The sequence below is a fragment of the Heliangelus exortis genome, chromosome 6 (genome assembly GCF_036169615.1).
Source record: "Heliangelus exortis chromosome 6, bHelExo1.hap1, whole genome shotgun sequence".
NCBI lineage: Eukaryota > Metazoa > Chordata > Aves > Apodiformes > Trochilidae > Heliangelus > Heliangelus exortis.
In genome coordinates, this window is record NC_092427.1 from 37,629,636 (window position 1) to 37,643,020 (window position 13,385).

Consider the following 13,385-nt stretch of genomic DNA (forward strand, 5'->3'; position numbering starts at 1 on the left):
TCAAGTCTCAGTGTGCACAGGTCCCAGGGTTTAGTGGTTTTGACACTTGGACTTGAGCTAACTATGTGACTGAGCAGCACAGAGCACATTTCATTCTCCCTATACCTAGGACAGGTAAACAAGAAAGCCAGAAAACAGGGGGTAGCTGAAATTCTGAATCTTCACAAACAGCCAGCTCTTTCACCTAGGGATTGGGATAAATACTTTCAGGTTGAGTTCAGTTTTGAAGTTCTGCTGATTTTCAACATGGTGTTTTTCTTGACTCAAAATAATTATGATGGAGATAAAATTGTCTTAATTATAAAGTAATGCTCTCCTCAGAGTCACCTCTGTTATGATATAATAGTGGTAAAGTATTGCAAGCACTCATGGTCACCTGAAACTGTACATTTTCCTTTGTATAAAGCAAACTTTTCTACCTTTTTTTTTTTTTTCTATTCACATAAAGAAGCATTGCTGAAAATTATTTAAATGCTTGGGACATTATGAAGAATTTAGCAGCTTGAGCTGATTCATTAACAAGAATTCTCTTGTCTGCAGGAACAGTTGTAAAAAAAAGCAATTTGAAACCATTGTTCATAATTCTTTCTTCTAGAAAGATCTGAATAGTACTAAATGAGTCAACATTCTGCATTTTGTCTAAGCCCTGCTCCCAAAGTAATGACAGTCCAGCTCCAAAGACATTTGGAAAAAGCTCTCAACAGGAACATGCTGATGAAGAACACAAGCAATGTTGACAAACTCTAAAAACAAGGTGAATCTTTAATAGTTTTTGCTTTCAGACTGAATATGGAATCTGTCATCACAGCATTTCTGAGTCAATCTGACACAAGCCAGGGAGCAGATCATCTTTACACAGGCTGCCCCAAAAAGGAACCTTGAGTGTATTGGACCACAGAAGAGGACAGCAGGACTAGCAAGGAAGTGTCAGACACGCAGATGTTCCAAAAACATGGCAAACCTTTGCCCTGGCTTCCAGCTTTGACTGCCTCAGAGCTGCTATTGCTAAGCCTTCAGCATGCCTCTCCAGAACAGGACATCCTGAGCACAGCAGAGTAACCCCAGAACCCTAATTTAGCAGCTGGGGAAAGGGAAGTTTCATTGCTGTGCTGAAGAGGCTTGCCTAAATACCTAGGGGGCTAAAATCTCAGCTCATAATTTTGCAACAACATCAGCATTTAAGATCAATTTAAGAGTACCAACTAAGAAAAATTCTGAATCACTAACCAAACCAACCTCCCAGAACCAGGACTTAAAAAAAATATTTATAGCTGAAGAGCTTAAGGACACATTTCATAGTTAAGCATATACATTTTTGTATGCTTCCCCTTCTAAGGTACTATGATGCTGTTTTCTGTAGCCAAGAAGACTAATTCCCATTAAACCATGCCCTGTGGCCTGGAGGAAGACAAAAATAATCAAAATTCTTGCTCCTCTTGCTCTTGAAAACTCCCAAGTGTAGTGCTAGAGTTGCTGAACAACAGGAACAGAGCAGTACATAATCACTCAGACACACAAACATGCCAAAGCAACAAAGTAATGCCTGGCTTCTCAGCTCCTGTCACCTGCACAGGTGCAGTGCAGTCAAAAAGCTGATTGATTTTTGCCAGCTTAAAATCTGCCCTGAACATTAAAGCAGAGGGAGAATATGGCTGAGTATCAGATGCTTTCAGTTTAAGATAACCAAATTTGTTTGAGCTGAACTCTTAAAAACTACATTCCTCTTGTAACTGAGCATTGGTTTGTATAGCTAATATAGACAGTGGGTGTCTGAAGGCTTTGTGTTTGCAACCATCTAAATATATTAGCCAATTTAATAAATATCAGTGGTCAAAAGCATGGATCTCTCCCTGAAGGGAAAGAATACCCTCTTAATGAAAAAAAAAAAACAACTTGCAATAATCTTGGATCCATCTCCAATTTAGACCTTGTATTTTCCCATCATTGGAGTTTCAATTGCCTTTTCTATGAGCTCTGGGTTTCAATTTACAGAGCATTAGCCCCAGGCTCCTCATCAGCATCTTCAGGTCCACTGGGACATGCATTCCAAAACAGTCAGCAGAGCATCAAAACCCTGAGTGACAAACAAAGCAGACCAGTTGCTCAAAGAAATGGGGGATATCCTCAAAATTTAAGGGTTCCAAGTGAATCCAAAACCAAAGGGGCCAAGCCAGGCTGAAGATGTTGACAGAAGCTCTCCCTGCAGAAGGATATCTACTGTTTCATTCATGTAAAAGCAGCCTACAAGCCAGGGAAGACCAGGAAAAGTGAAAAACAAAAGCATCCAGAAGGAGACATTCAAATCATAGGTGTGTAGAGATTCTATGCATTTGTGTAGCTCTGATTATTACAACATACCACAAAGTGCAGATATGTCAGCAACACACATTACATTAGAAAACAAGTTAACATGACAAGAATCACAAGGGCCACCACAAGCTAAGGTGATGAGATCTCAGCTGTTTTGTCTTTCCAAGCAACCTTCTTAAAACAAAGCTGCATGCCCATAAATAGCCCTTAATTTCCCTGCTTGATGTCTCACTCCTTTAAATTTTTTTTCCACTACAGCATCCCAGCCCAAGCACATGAAGGAGCATTAGCAGTATGCTCCTTCTTGGCACTGACTGCACATGGCAGCTGCATAGCTTGTACTCAGTGAATTTTGCAGCTGGTCTGGTAGCAGTTGGCAAAAACCTACTGTCCAGATGGACATTAAATTTGCATTATTTATAATATATCAAAAGTGAGTAAGCCTATATCAAAGTGACTTGTAAGGACATTTATTTAGGGACTTGCTTCTGACAGTTCTGATGCCCCTTTCATCCAAGCACTGCTTAGATGCTGAATGATTTACCCACAGGGAAGTTCCACAGCTCTTGGTCACCCTGTTTCCCCTTACATGCCCCACACATGGGAAAGTTCAGTCCTTTTCAGTTTATTACCTTAAGCCCATTTACCATTACAGCACCTGTGTCTGGCAGCATAAACTCTGCAAGGTTCTGGTCTGCTGAAGCTTTCCCACTTGCAATGTGAAGGAATGCAAAAGAAGCAGGTCACAAGCTGAAGCTTTCAAATGAAAAAGAAATAGTCAGTGGTGGGGTAAGTCATTACTAGAGGCCAATGCCTGGTGTCCAGTGTGCTGTATCCCATCACACAATGCAAATAGGTTTCTACAGTGGTTCCCCCATCTAAAAATTCCCCTTTATCAAACAAATTGTAAACCCTACAGCATCCATCACTTTTCAGAGTTTAAAGAAAAGCAGAGCTAGCATGGAAATGCCCCTGGTTCCAGTCCAGGTCAGCCAGGTTAACTTTGTCTCAAAAGCATAGATCTTTCTGAGCAAACCTGTTTTGTGGAGATACATTTGGAGATGGTCTCTTCAGCAGCTTTGATGGTGAGGGTGTTTACCACTGGGCTGGCAGCAAACTCTAGCAAGTACACCAAGTTATAGTTATGGATATCAAACTAAACTAATGTTAAGAGTAGCCACATTGCAGTTTGCAAAAACTAAATTACACTCACTGTGAAATGACATTCACATTAGAGCCAGTGACACATCCATGTCTAAAGGGCTTCAGGCTTGCCTAATTGACAAAGAACAACCAATTACCTAAAGAATCAGATGTCCAAAAGACTAGCCTCCAAGTCTGCAAACAGAAGTGATCTATTTGATTTTCTACACCCAAATAGTCCCATGGAAGACTTATGCACATGATGTTCACACCACTCAGTCATATCTTCGGCTACATGCAGCATTATAGTGTTGTGGGTTGGATTTTTTCCCAAAAAAAAGAATAAAAGAAATCTCAAAGACAAAGCTTTTCTTCAAGTAAACAGTCAGGGTTTTTTCTTGTAATTAATATCATACCGTTGATATAGAGTTTAAAGAGATTTCTGTCAGTAATTCAATTCTACTTAATTATTCTAACACTGAATACAAATCCCAGAAGATACTTAGCTTGCAACAATTACCTCAGTCTTGTTACTGAAGTGTGCAATAATGCAAGAAGAGACTTAAAAATGCTTAATATTTCTGGTTGTTGTACATGGAAGAATGCAAGACTGCCTTGATGTTAAGCTTCCAGATGGAAAAATTATGCTATAAGTATGTGTATTGAAAAGCACAACTTAAATCAGTTACAGTAGCACAAAGGAAGGACCAAGATTTAAGAAACCATTAAAACCAGATGTTCCACAATAAGAATTTCCATCAGGTTCCTTACCCTCCAAGACACTCAAGTGTCTGAGCCAAAGCCTACTGCAGACAACAGGAATGTTACTTCTCCAGTCTAAGTGGCTTTGGGTCAGGCCTCAAATCACAAAAGACCCAAGCAGGCTTCTTCCTACAGCAAACCTTTGGCTTCTAATATATAAAAGTGCACTGCAAATTAACGTAAGTCAAGATGAACCCCTCAAAGAGACCCTATCTCCCACTCCACTGTCACACCCTTACTGAGAAACTTCTGCAAAAATCCATTGCCACCGTGGGGGAAGCACAACAGTACTGAAGTCAAGGCTGCAGCCCTCACACCATGAAACTGTAAAGGTTCTTCACATTGGCATCACATTGAGGAAGTTGAAAAACGGGTCAGAAATCTGACTCGTGCAGATGGAGTTGCAAATAAAGGCATGGGACAAGCAAAGCACAGGAGGAGGACTAGAGCCTTCAAGTCAAGTGTATTCTCAACAAACACTAACTTCATGATCTGAAGGAAAGAACAAGCTTTGTGAGGTGGCAGCTGAAAGAGCATCTGTGTAGCTCTACACAAGGAAGCTGCTTCCTGTTTTTCACAACTCTCTTGTTCTGGAAAGCAGGACTTGCACTTGCCCCTGAAAGGACCAATATTCTATTAGTATGCATTTTTTTGCATTTTCTGTTTTTTTTTTTATCTCTGCTCTGCCAATGGAAGGAATTCATGGAAGTGATTAAGAGTTCATTGCCACTTCCAAGGCACTGTTAATGAACTCTGTGCAACGCTGAGGAGTAGCACATTATATCCAACTCCCCCAATAAACTACATAATTTGAATACAATTAAATTACGTAAACACATAAGTGGTCCTGGATCACTCTTAGTAACTTAAAAGTTAGTACCTAAGATTACACTTGAGACATTTCTTGGAGCTTCTCTGCACAAAAACTTTGTGAGTGAATAACCCAAGTATTTGGCATGACATTGAACCCTTCTCAGCCCACAAGATGAGATCTTCAGCCATTATAGAACACTTCAGCTCCATCAGCTTTGTACTACAGCATCAGCTGCAATCTGACAGTGTCACTTTCTTAACACATGTTTCACATTTGGCACAGCAACAATACAAAAGTGCTTACAAAATGGATCAGAGCCAACAGATGGCTCCTCCAAGTCACTGGTCTCACAATCCTACCCAGTTCCCACTCCTTCCCAGAAAAAGCCTGGGAAAACAGAATGGGAAGATTCCTAAGTACACACATACAATTTGTCGTTGTGTGTATGCATGTGTATGTATGTACAAAGATGTACACATACAGTATGTTCTACAAGTACAACAGCTCAGATGCAAAACATTATCTGGGTTCCTCAGCTAAGAACCTTTCAAAACCAAAGTTTAGGCAAAGAACTTTTCCTCTGCTTAGTGGTGAATATTTAATTAAAAGACTGTTATTTTGGGAAGGGCTAGAACTCAGCCATCTGTAACTAGATATTCTAGTTCCCTCCAACAGGGTATTCCACATTTAGAGAGCAGTGTGCCTTCCACCTCCTGCCTGGAGGCCTGCCACAGCAGGGATTGAGATACTCACTATGCCTCACAGAGGTGGGGTAGCTCTTGAGCCTCCCTTAGGAGGAAGTCAGGAACAGGCACTTCAGAGATTCATGGCAAAAGGAGAGGTAATGTGCTGCAAGTAGTATTTTGGAGCTGCTGGCTGCCACTTCCCATATTTTGGAAAAGGATTCCTCTCTCTGGCTTTGCCATGGGAAAATTCCCTCGTTTGGATGAAGAGCAGCTTTTATTCTTGAAGTTTCAGTGGTTGAATTGCCACTCGTTTGACCTGGTCACCATTAACTGCTAATGCTAGAAAAATAGTAAAGAAGAACAGATGGCTGTAGGCAGAGATTTCCAGACATGTCTTGTTGAGATCACAAGTTGCATGTTCCCAGCTGGAGCCCATTTCTTTCCTGAATGCTATCAATAAAAACAGGACCTATTCTATACATCTGATTCTTGCTAGAGAAATGTACATATGGTTCTCTTGAAATTCTTCCTTGCTTATTTCTTTTTCTATCACTGTGGTATTTACAACACCCAGCATCTGTACTGTAAGCCTCTAGAAAAGACACTACAAGTCCCTATGGCAGGTAACTTTTACAGGCAAAAATCACATTAACTACAGAAAAGTAACAATACACAAAAAGATTAAAAATAGCTAATTATATTAATAGGTTAAGATTAAAAGGTAACATCTTTCCCTACCTATTTCGTCACACAACATGAAACCTGTAATTAGAAATTGAGTAACTCATTCAGGTTTTATAGACCCTTCATAAGTAGGTGCTAAATGGAACCTAATATGAATAAATACAAAGAAAATCCCCTAATATTTTCCTACCACACACAATTGAGAAGGTTTTCTATTAAACACATACATATTCTAACAAAAATTATTACTAATTACCTTACTAATCTGGAAGGAAATAGACATTTACCCATCTCAAGCAGTTTGGAATTAGTCTTGTCAATTTGGCAAGGCTCCTTGACACAAACTTCTTAAATAGCCTTTACAAGATGTTCTAATCACAACTGGAAATTAATTCTACCTGGAAATTTTCACATTGAATGCATTATTAGTGGAAAATACCGACTCAAAAACCATTTCCATGACACATTATTGCACATTCAAAGTTCTGCTGTTAACAATGGCCACCCTCTTGCCAGCTCACCTGGCAAGAATGGCATCTTCACAGTCACAGTTTTACTATGGGAACCTGTCTAGGTAGTAATGAGATTTCACAAGCTGCCTCCCAGGAGCTGAAGACAGCTGTCTGCTCCATTTTAGTAACAACAGAAAAACAAATTACGTTTCTTCAAGAACATTTTTCTAGAAGCCCCCTTTCTGTGGGAAACTTCAGAATTCCTAGGTTTTTTCCCCAACCAGAATAGCTTTCTGAAGCTTCTTGAGTTTCCTGTGGATTTTTCCATAGAAGAACAAGTCCAATTCCCACTCTCTCTCTCTCCTATCTCTGAGCTGTGCTCAGTTGGCATAGCTTGTGTCTTATTCATATCCCAATGACTCCACATCAGCATGAGACTCCATGTTTCCATGAACAAGGGGACAATGACCCAGGATAGATGGCAGCTTGAGCTGGGAAAGCCTTTCTCCATTTCCATCACTACAGCAGAAATACTGAATACAGTCCTCAGTGTTTCAGCTCCCCCTCTGCCACGTGGCAGTTATCACTCTTCTCCCTCCCTCAGTCCTTCTCAGTTTTGAAACACCCCAGGAGAGAAGTTCTCTTTTATTGTGTGCCAATTTGTGGCCTCTGGGAAAAGCTACAGTAAGTGAAGGGTTTAAGCAGAGCTTCCTTACCAAGTGCTGCCTAAGTTCATAATTGTAAGGATCAATAGCAAAACAGACAGGGGGGCAAAGACCCATCAATAATTATTTTTAATTAGAAATACAGCTTAGAAGTGTTGCCAAATGAAGGCATGGAGGGGGAGGGCATTGTTTAAAACTCAAGAACAGATCCCCAGATTGTTAGAGATGTTTTGAAATAACTGTCCTTGTCCTTTGCTGTCTGCAATATACAGGAGCAATTTACAAACTGTGGGTAAATTAAAAGAGTTGATATATTTTAGCATAGTTAAGGCAAAGCACAAAAATTCAATGATTTGGATTTCTTCTCTAGCTAGCTAGAAAAGCGAGGATAAAATGTGAAATATTGGCTTATTTCAAAAAATCAAACAACTGAATTAAGACTCAAGAAAGGAACACTGCAGAACTCTGATTTAACTGCTATAGCAACTTGCAAAGCAGTTTTACAGAGTAGTTCTAGCAGTTCTCTCACACTAGTAAAACTAATACCCTGAAGACTAAAATTTAAAGAGAAGTGGTCATTAATGCACTGTACTAACACATTTAAGAATATTATCTTCTGTAATGTGAATTTTATCTTACATCTGCATCATACTGAGGCACATAAAACTGAATTTAGGGATATGGAACTGGGAGGGAGGGCATCTTTTATACCAGGATCAGCCAGTACCCTGGATTTAAAAGATGGCTCACTCTGAACTGACTTACCACATGCATCAACAGCAGAGTTGGAACAGAGGAAGAGAGTGAAATGGGTGGAATGACCAGTTGGTTGGAATGAGAGAATAATTACCTCTGAGCAGCAGCACTGCTTCCTGTCAGCTTAAGCAGTTTGTGGAAATACGAAGTTAGTTTGCGAGCTGATGATGTTTTTAAGTACTTTGAGGAGCCACTGTAGCCTTGCTTACACAAAAGCAACACATTCACAGGTTGCCTGTTCACTTAGGAGGAATGAATGCCCTTCTGGCAGTCACTGCTGTAAATAGGAAACCTGTCTCTCTGATGATTGTTGTCCAGTTATCTGATAGCTCTGACACAATAATTACACCAAGCCAATGCCTGGGCTTCAGTGCACAACTGGGGATTCCAATTCATATACTCAGGCTGATTAACTGGCATGAGTCCCATCAGCCCCACTGCCAAGGTTACCCCAGTGAAGCCTACACCACCAGCAGTTCACTGTGTTCCATACAATAACTCATCTGAAATTATACCAGTACCACCTTATTCTGAAGCCAAACATTAACCATTGAAAAGCTCTCGGGTCTATAATTTAAATGGCTACTTGATTTAAACTGGCATGGGCTTTAAGCCATCAGTGACTGTAAAATGTGCATGATCTGAAAAATAACACTAATGCAAGCCTAATGCTGCCCTCACCCAGTTCCTTGAAGAATTCAATGTGAAATAGTCCAAGAACAAAGGAAAAGCTACATTTAATTTCATTAAAAATTAAGCATCATAACAGAACCAACAGCAAAACAGCATTAAGGCAGCATTTCTGAGAAGATGATGAAGTAATAGTTCTCAGTGAGTTTGAATGTATGTATACCCATATGCTTCATATTTATACATTCACATAAAACCAAAAGTTCAACTTGTATTACACCACATATTTCATTAGAGTACAGGTTTCAAAGAATACCATCTTACTTATGAAAACACAGAAAAGCTGTATCATGCTTTATTTCTAAATTGCATCAGAGAAGCATATATTTACTACTGGTAGTCAGTAAAACCGTACAACTGCCTCTGTAATGGCATCCTTTGGGAAGGTACAAGGCTTGCATTAGTCATGTAGTAGTACACCAAATAGCTAACTAAAATTTGAGACTATAGCTTATTTCCCTGGTTAAATAACAGCTACAAATTATATAAACTCATAATAACGTAATAATAGATCTCAGGAAAAAAGGCAAAAGAACACCACATTGCAAACATTTCATTTTTAAGAAATTTCATAACTTGTCCTAGACTTAAAGAATTCCTGTCTCTGTAGTAGTTTTTATTCATGAACTTTGAAGGCACTGATTCACTAGTGCCTTCACTAAAGAACTGAAGATGAACAGAAGGCTGCATTTTAAAAGTAATCTGGAAGCAGCTATGAGAATCTCTGAATTACAGTGGCTGCCATTACAAAAAAGAACTTTGCAAACTCACCATATCTGTTTCAATGCAGAGAAACTGTTTCAGTGTCTTTCAGCTGCTAGGGTGGTAGCTGCTTGAAAAAAAATAAATGATTCAGTGTGACCAGTTTAAAACACAACATTGAAGTTGTTAGATGGAAGTAAATTTTATATTTACTTCTAAAATAAACAGCATGCACAAAACCATAAATCAACATAACTTTCACTTCAGTGAATGCAGGCTCAAGCCTCTGAAGCAAAGAGCACAAAACCATTGGCAGCTGATATCTCTGAGAAAAGGCACTAGGAAAGCTTATTTTTCTTCTTTTAAGCTGAACGCTTAACTTCTTTGGAGCGCTCTGAAAATTCTTGTGGTATTTTAAATAAAGTGATTCACTTTGAGACAGAGCCTAGATTTGTTCCGAAACAGGTAGGATTTGGTCTACTGTGGTCAGGGGAAGCAGAAGAGGTTTTCCCTTGATTTTCGCAGGCTGCAGCCTTCCGCATTTTGCCACCAGGTGGCATGGTGACAGCAAAAGGGATAACGCTGAGCCTCCGCTGCTCTCTCGGCCCCAGCCAGCTGCCGCCCTCTCATGTGGCGATGAAAAAGACAGCAGTGCCTTCAATGCCCAGACTCCGGAATAATGACCACTGCATTTTCTGGACTTGCAAAACGTGAAGCTGAAAGTAATTAGGTTTTCACATAGGCCTATAAAGCAACTGACAAAGCAAGCAATGGTTTTGTATTTGTATTTGCAGTTTACTTTGTTTCATATGCTACTCCAGTTCCTACACAACCTGGTAAGAACTCAGCATTACTTAGTTCTGGGAAAAAAAAAAAAAAACGAATGAGAAAAAACCGAAAAGGAGCAGACCCTAATTTTGATTATCTCAGTCAAATCCAACATACTTTAAAATAAACCAAGGTCTGGGCCAAAATTCATTTGCACAGAGGAGGCTTTGAAGTCAATTGGAACACATGGAACACAATGACAGGTAAATGGAAAGGAAACACAGGTGACAAAACATAAGCAGAAGCTAAAGGTAAAGAAAAAATGAGTCCTTGTTGAGCTTCTCCAATGCTAAGTGTTTATTCCAAGAACCTGGAATTTGACATGAAACCCCACATCCATGGAGTGGGATGGCCTTCAGTTTTCAGTAAAACACTAGAAACCATTCATTGTAATGGTAGAGGAGTATGTCTTTTTTGAAAAACCCTTGTTACTGGAAATTTTAAAGACATTTTCCGTTAAGAATAATCGGGGAAAATGATTTAATAAAAATTCTGTTATACAAAGTTTCTGGTCTATAAGGCTCTTTTCCCTACCTGTTCAGCCCTTCACTTACCAGAAGCATGCAATGTATTGTACCAAAGACCAACTCAAAGACCCCTGCTAGCAGTACTGTTCTGTAAGGTATGACTAATTGAGGCCTCAACCCTCCCAAAAAACACCACGTAAATTCTAGTGTTTCTCAGATGCTTTTAACAAATCTTACCTGCAAACAGGATGGAAGAAGGAGAGGGCGAATAAGTGCACCTTCCTCCAGATTGACATTGCTACAGGAGTGCAATTCAACTGAATTCTGCTTTAGACAAGGTCAGAACCAGGTCTACAGTGACCACTTCCATCACAGTGCATGATGCATGGATGAGATTTAAACATCTACAGAAGAAAAGAAAGAGGATTCAGCAGATAACGATTAAACTGAGTAAAAATAAAAAGAGTGTTTTAACACAAGATTGATTATAACCAATTTTTCTCACTACCATTCAGAGTTAAAACAAGCTGGTTAAGCTGGAAATATATTTTGCTTCTTCCACTGCTGCCTCTTTAAAAAAACTTTTCAGGCTAGCTGCAATTACCCTTACAGGCCAGAGGGTTAGAAGTAAGCAGCACGTGGCATTCCTCTTGCTCCTTAACACTATTTCTTCCACAATGATAAAGCACTGCTCTCAGTGCAATGTGGCAAACAATTTGCTGCAACAGCAAATAAAGGCCCATGTCAAATTCAGATGTTGTCATTATATTGCCACCTTTGACCTCTGTGGATCTCCTCCAGGCTCTTGTGCATCCCCAAACACAGGTTAAAATTACTTACATTCATATACTTCACCAATACATGGTGAAAAGCAAAGCTTTTCAAGGCAGAGATTTAAAATACATACATTTAAGTTATATGATTATGCATATATTCATCTCATAAAATATAGAAATTGCCTCCCCTTTTCCAAAATTATCCAAAGCCTTTCATTCATGCAGACAATGCTTACAGTCCTCAGGAGTGATCCCAGGTAGTGCCATCCCAGCAGTCTTCCTTCCCCTTGTTGTTGGCTGAGTCTTTAAAGCAAGCCTCTGCTGAGTGACAGCCATACACATAGTCTCAAGAACATAGTATTAAATATACTCAGTCTTCAGGTGAGGTCAGTGTATTGTCATCCTATTTTTAAAGCTTTCCACACCACAAATTAGTTCAGTTTTCACATTGTGAGGAAAAGAGATCATCCACAGATCCTTCACACCACTTGTACTGCTGCCTTGGATAGCACTTGCTGTTTCTCTTTGTGTAGCTAAGTCCTGAATGTCCATAGTCACACTGCACCTCATTAAATGCAAGCTGGCTCCAATACCTATAATCATTAAAAAAACAGATCTGTCAGAACAAAACTTCTTAATTTTCCTTCTACATGTTCTTGCATATTAATAAAACTCAGGTTGGGTTCTAGTTTTTTCCAAACTTATCCTGCTGACATCCCACCCAACTCAGGTAAGAGTTCCTGGACTGTTAATGCCTCCACTTGTCCAGCTAGTATTTAAGTTCAGTTTAACCTCATTTCTCAATGCCCATTCTCTCCAAGTTACTTCTTAATCTCAAACACACAATATGTACACAAAAATTCCTTGTAATTTTTGGTATTTCTTCTGTTCCTTTATTTCAGTATTGTAAAAATAGAAGTCTTTTGCATGTACAGACAAAGACATTTACTGAAAATAGACAACATGTATTTCATTTGTCCCCTTTTATCCACTCCTATCAGCTTCCTTGTCCACACTATAAAATAACATCTAAACAACTAATTTTTCAAAGATGGGCCTCCTGGTGCTCCTGTTGAGAGTTCTGTATGAGAATGCTAGGAAAAATGAGCTATAAATACATAATATATAAATACTAACCTTCTTTCCACTACTCAAAATTGGAGAAGATATATTTAAACTAAATTCCTTTCAGAGGTAATAACTGGTATATATTTTTCTCCAGTCAAGATCAAAAATAAATTGATGTCTCATTGAGTTTTAGAAAGAATCTTGAACTAGATTCTGGTTTGATCTATCTCCAAAACTTTAAAATACAAGTAATAAGCCCTTATCTCTCCAAGTCACCAATGTTTGTTGCTCAAAAACGACGTTACCATTCTGTCTGCTGGACTCCACACTGCAGAAACAAGCAACTATTTCTATGGCTTTGGCACAACAGCACATTTAACAAAACTTTCCTAGCCACAAACAGAATGAAAACATCTTGCTGGTAACACTCCTTTCAGCCAGCTCTGTAACTGGAGTCTCTAGATTATAAAAAAAACCTAACTGAAAGAATTAATGCTAACCCCCACTTTTATGAAAAGGAGGACAAGTCAACCAAATATAAATCTTCTGCCATTCACTGCCAGTTCTACCAGATTCATATTC

The 13,385-nt window shown here is 39.2% G+C and overlaps 1 protein-coding gene across 2 annotated transcripts in view; it reads right to left on the reverse strand.

Annotated features, from left to right (window-relative positions):
* SATB2 (SATB homeobox 2) overlaps positions 1-12,121 on the reverse strand; it is a 186,301-nt gene extending 174,180 nt beyond the window's left edge. The window contains exons 1-3 of one of the 2 annotated variants that reach the window (XM_071747899.1): positions 11,972-12,121; positions 11,197-11,363; positions 9,734-9,791 (exon numbers count right to left, since the gene is read on the reverse strand). The gene's annotated coding sequence lies outside the window, so the exon portion shown is untranslated. Of the gene's footprint in view, positions 1-9,733; positions 9,795-11,196; positions 11,364-11,971 lie in introns of both variants that reach the window. The other variant, XM_071747900.1, reaches the window with a different exon arrangement.
* Positions 12,122-13,385: the final 1,264 nt, after the last annotated feature.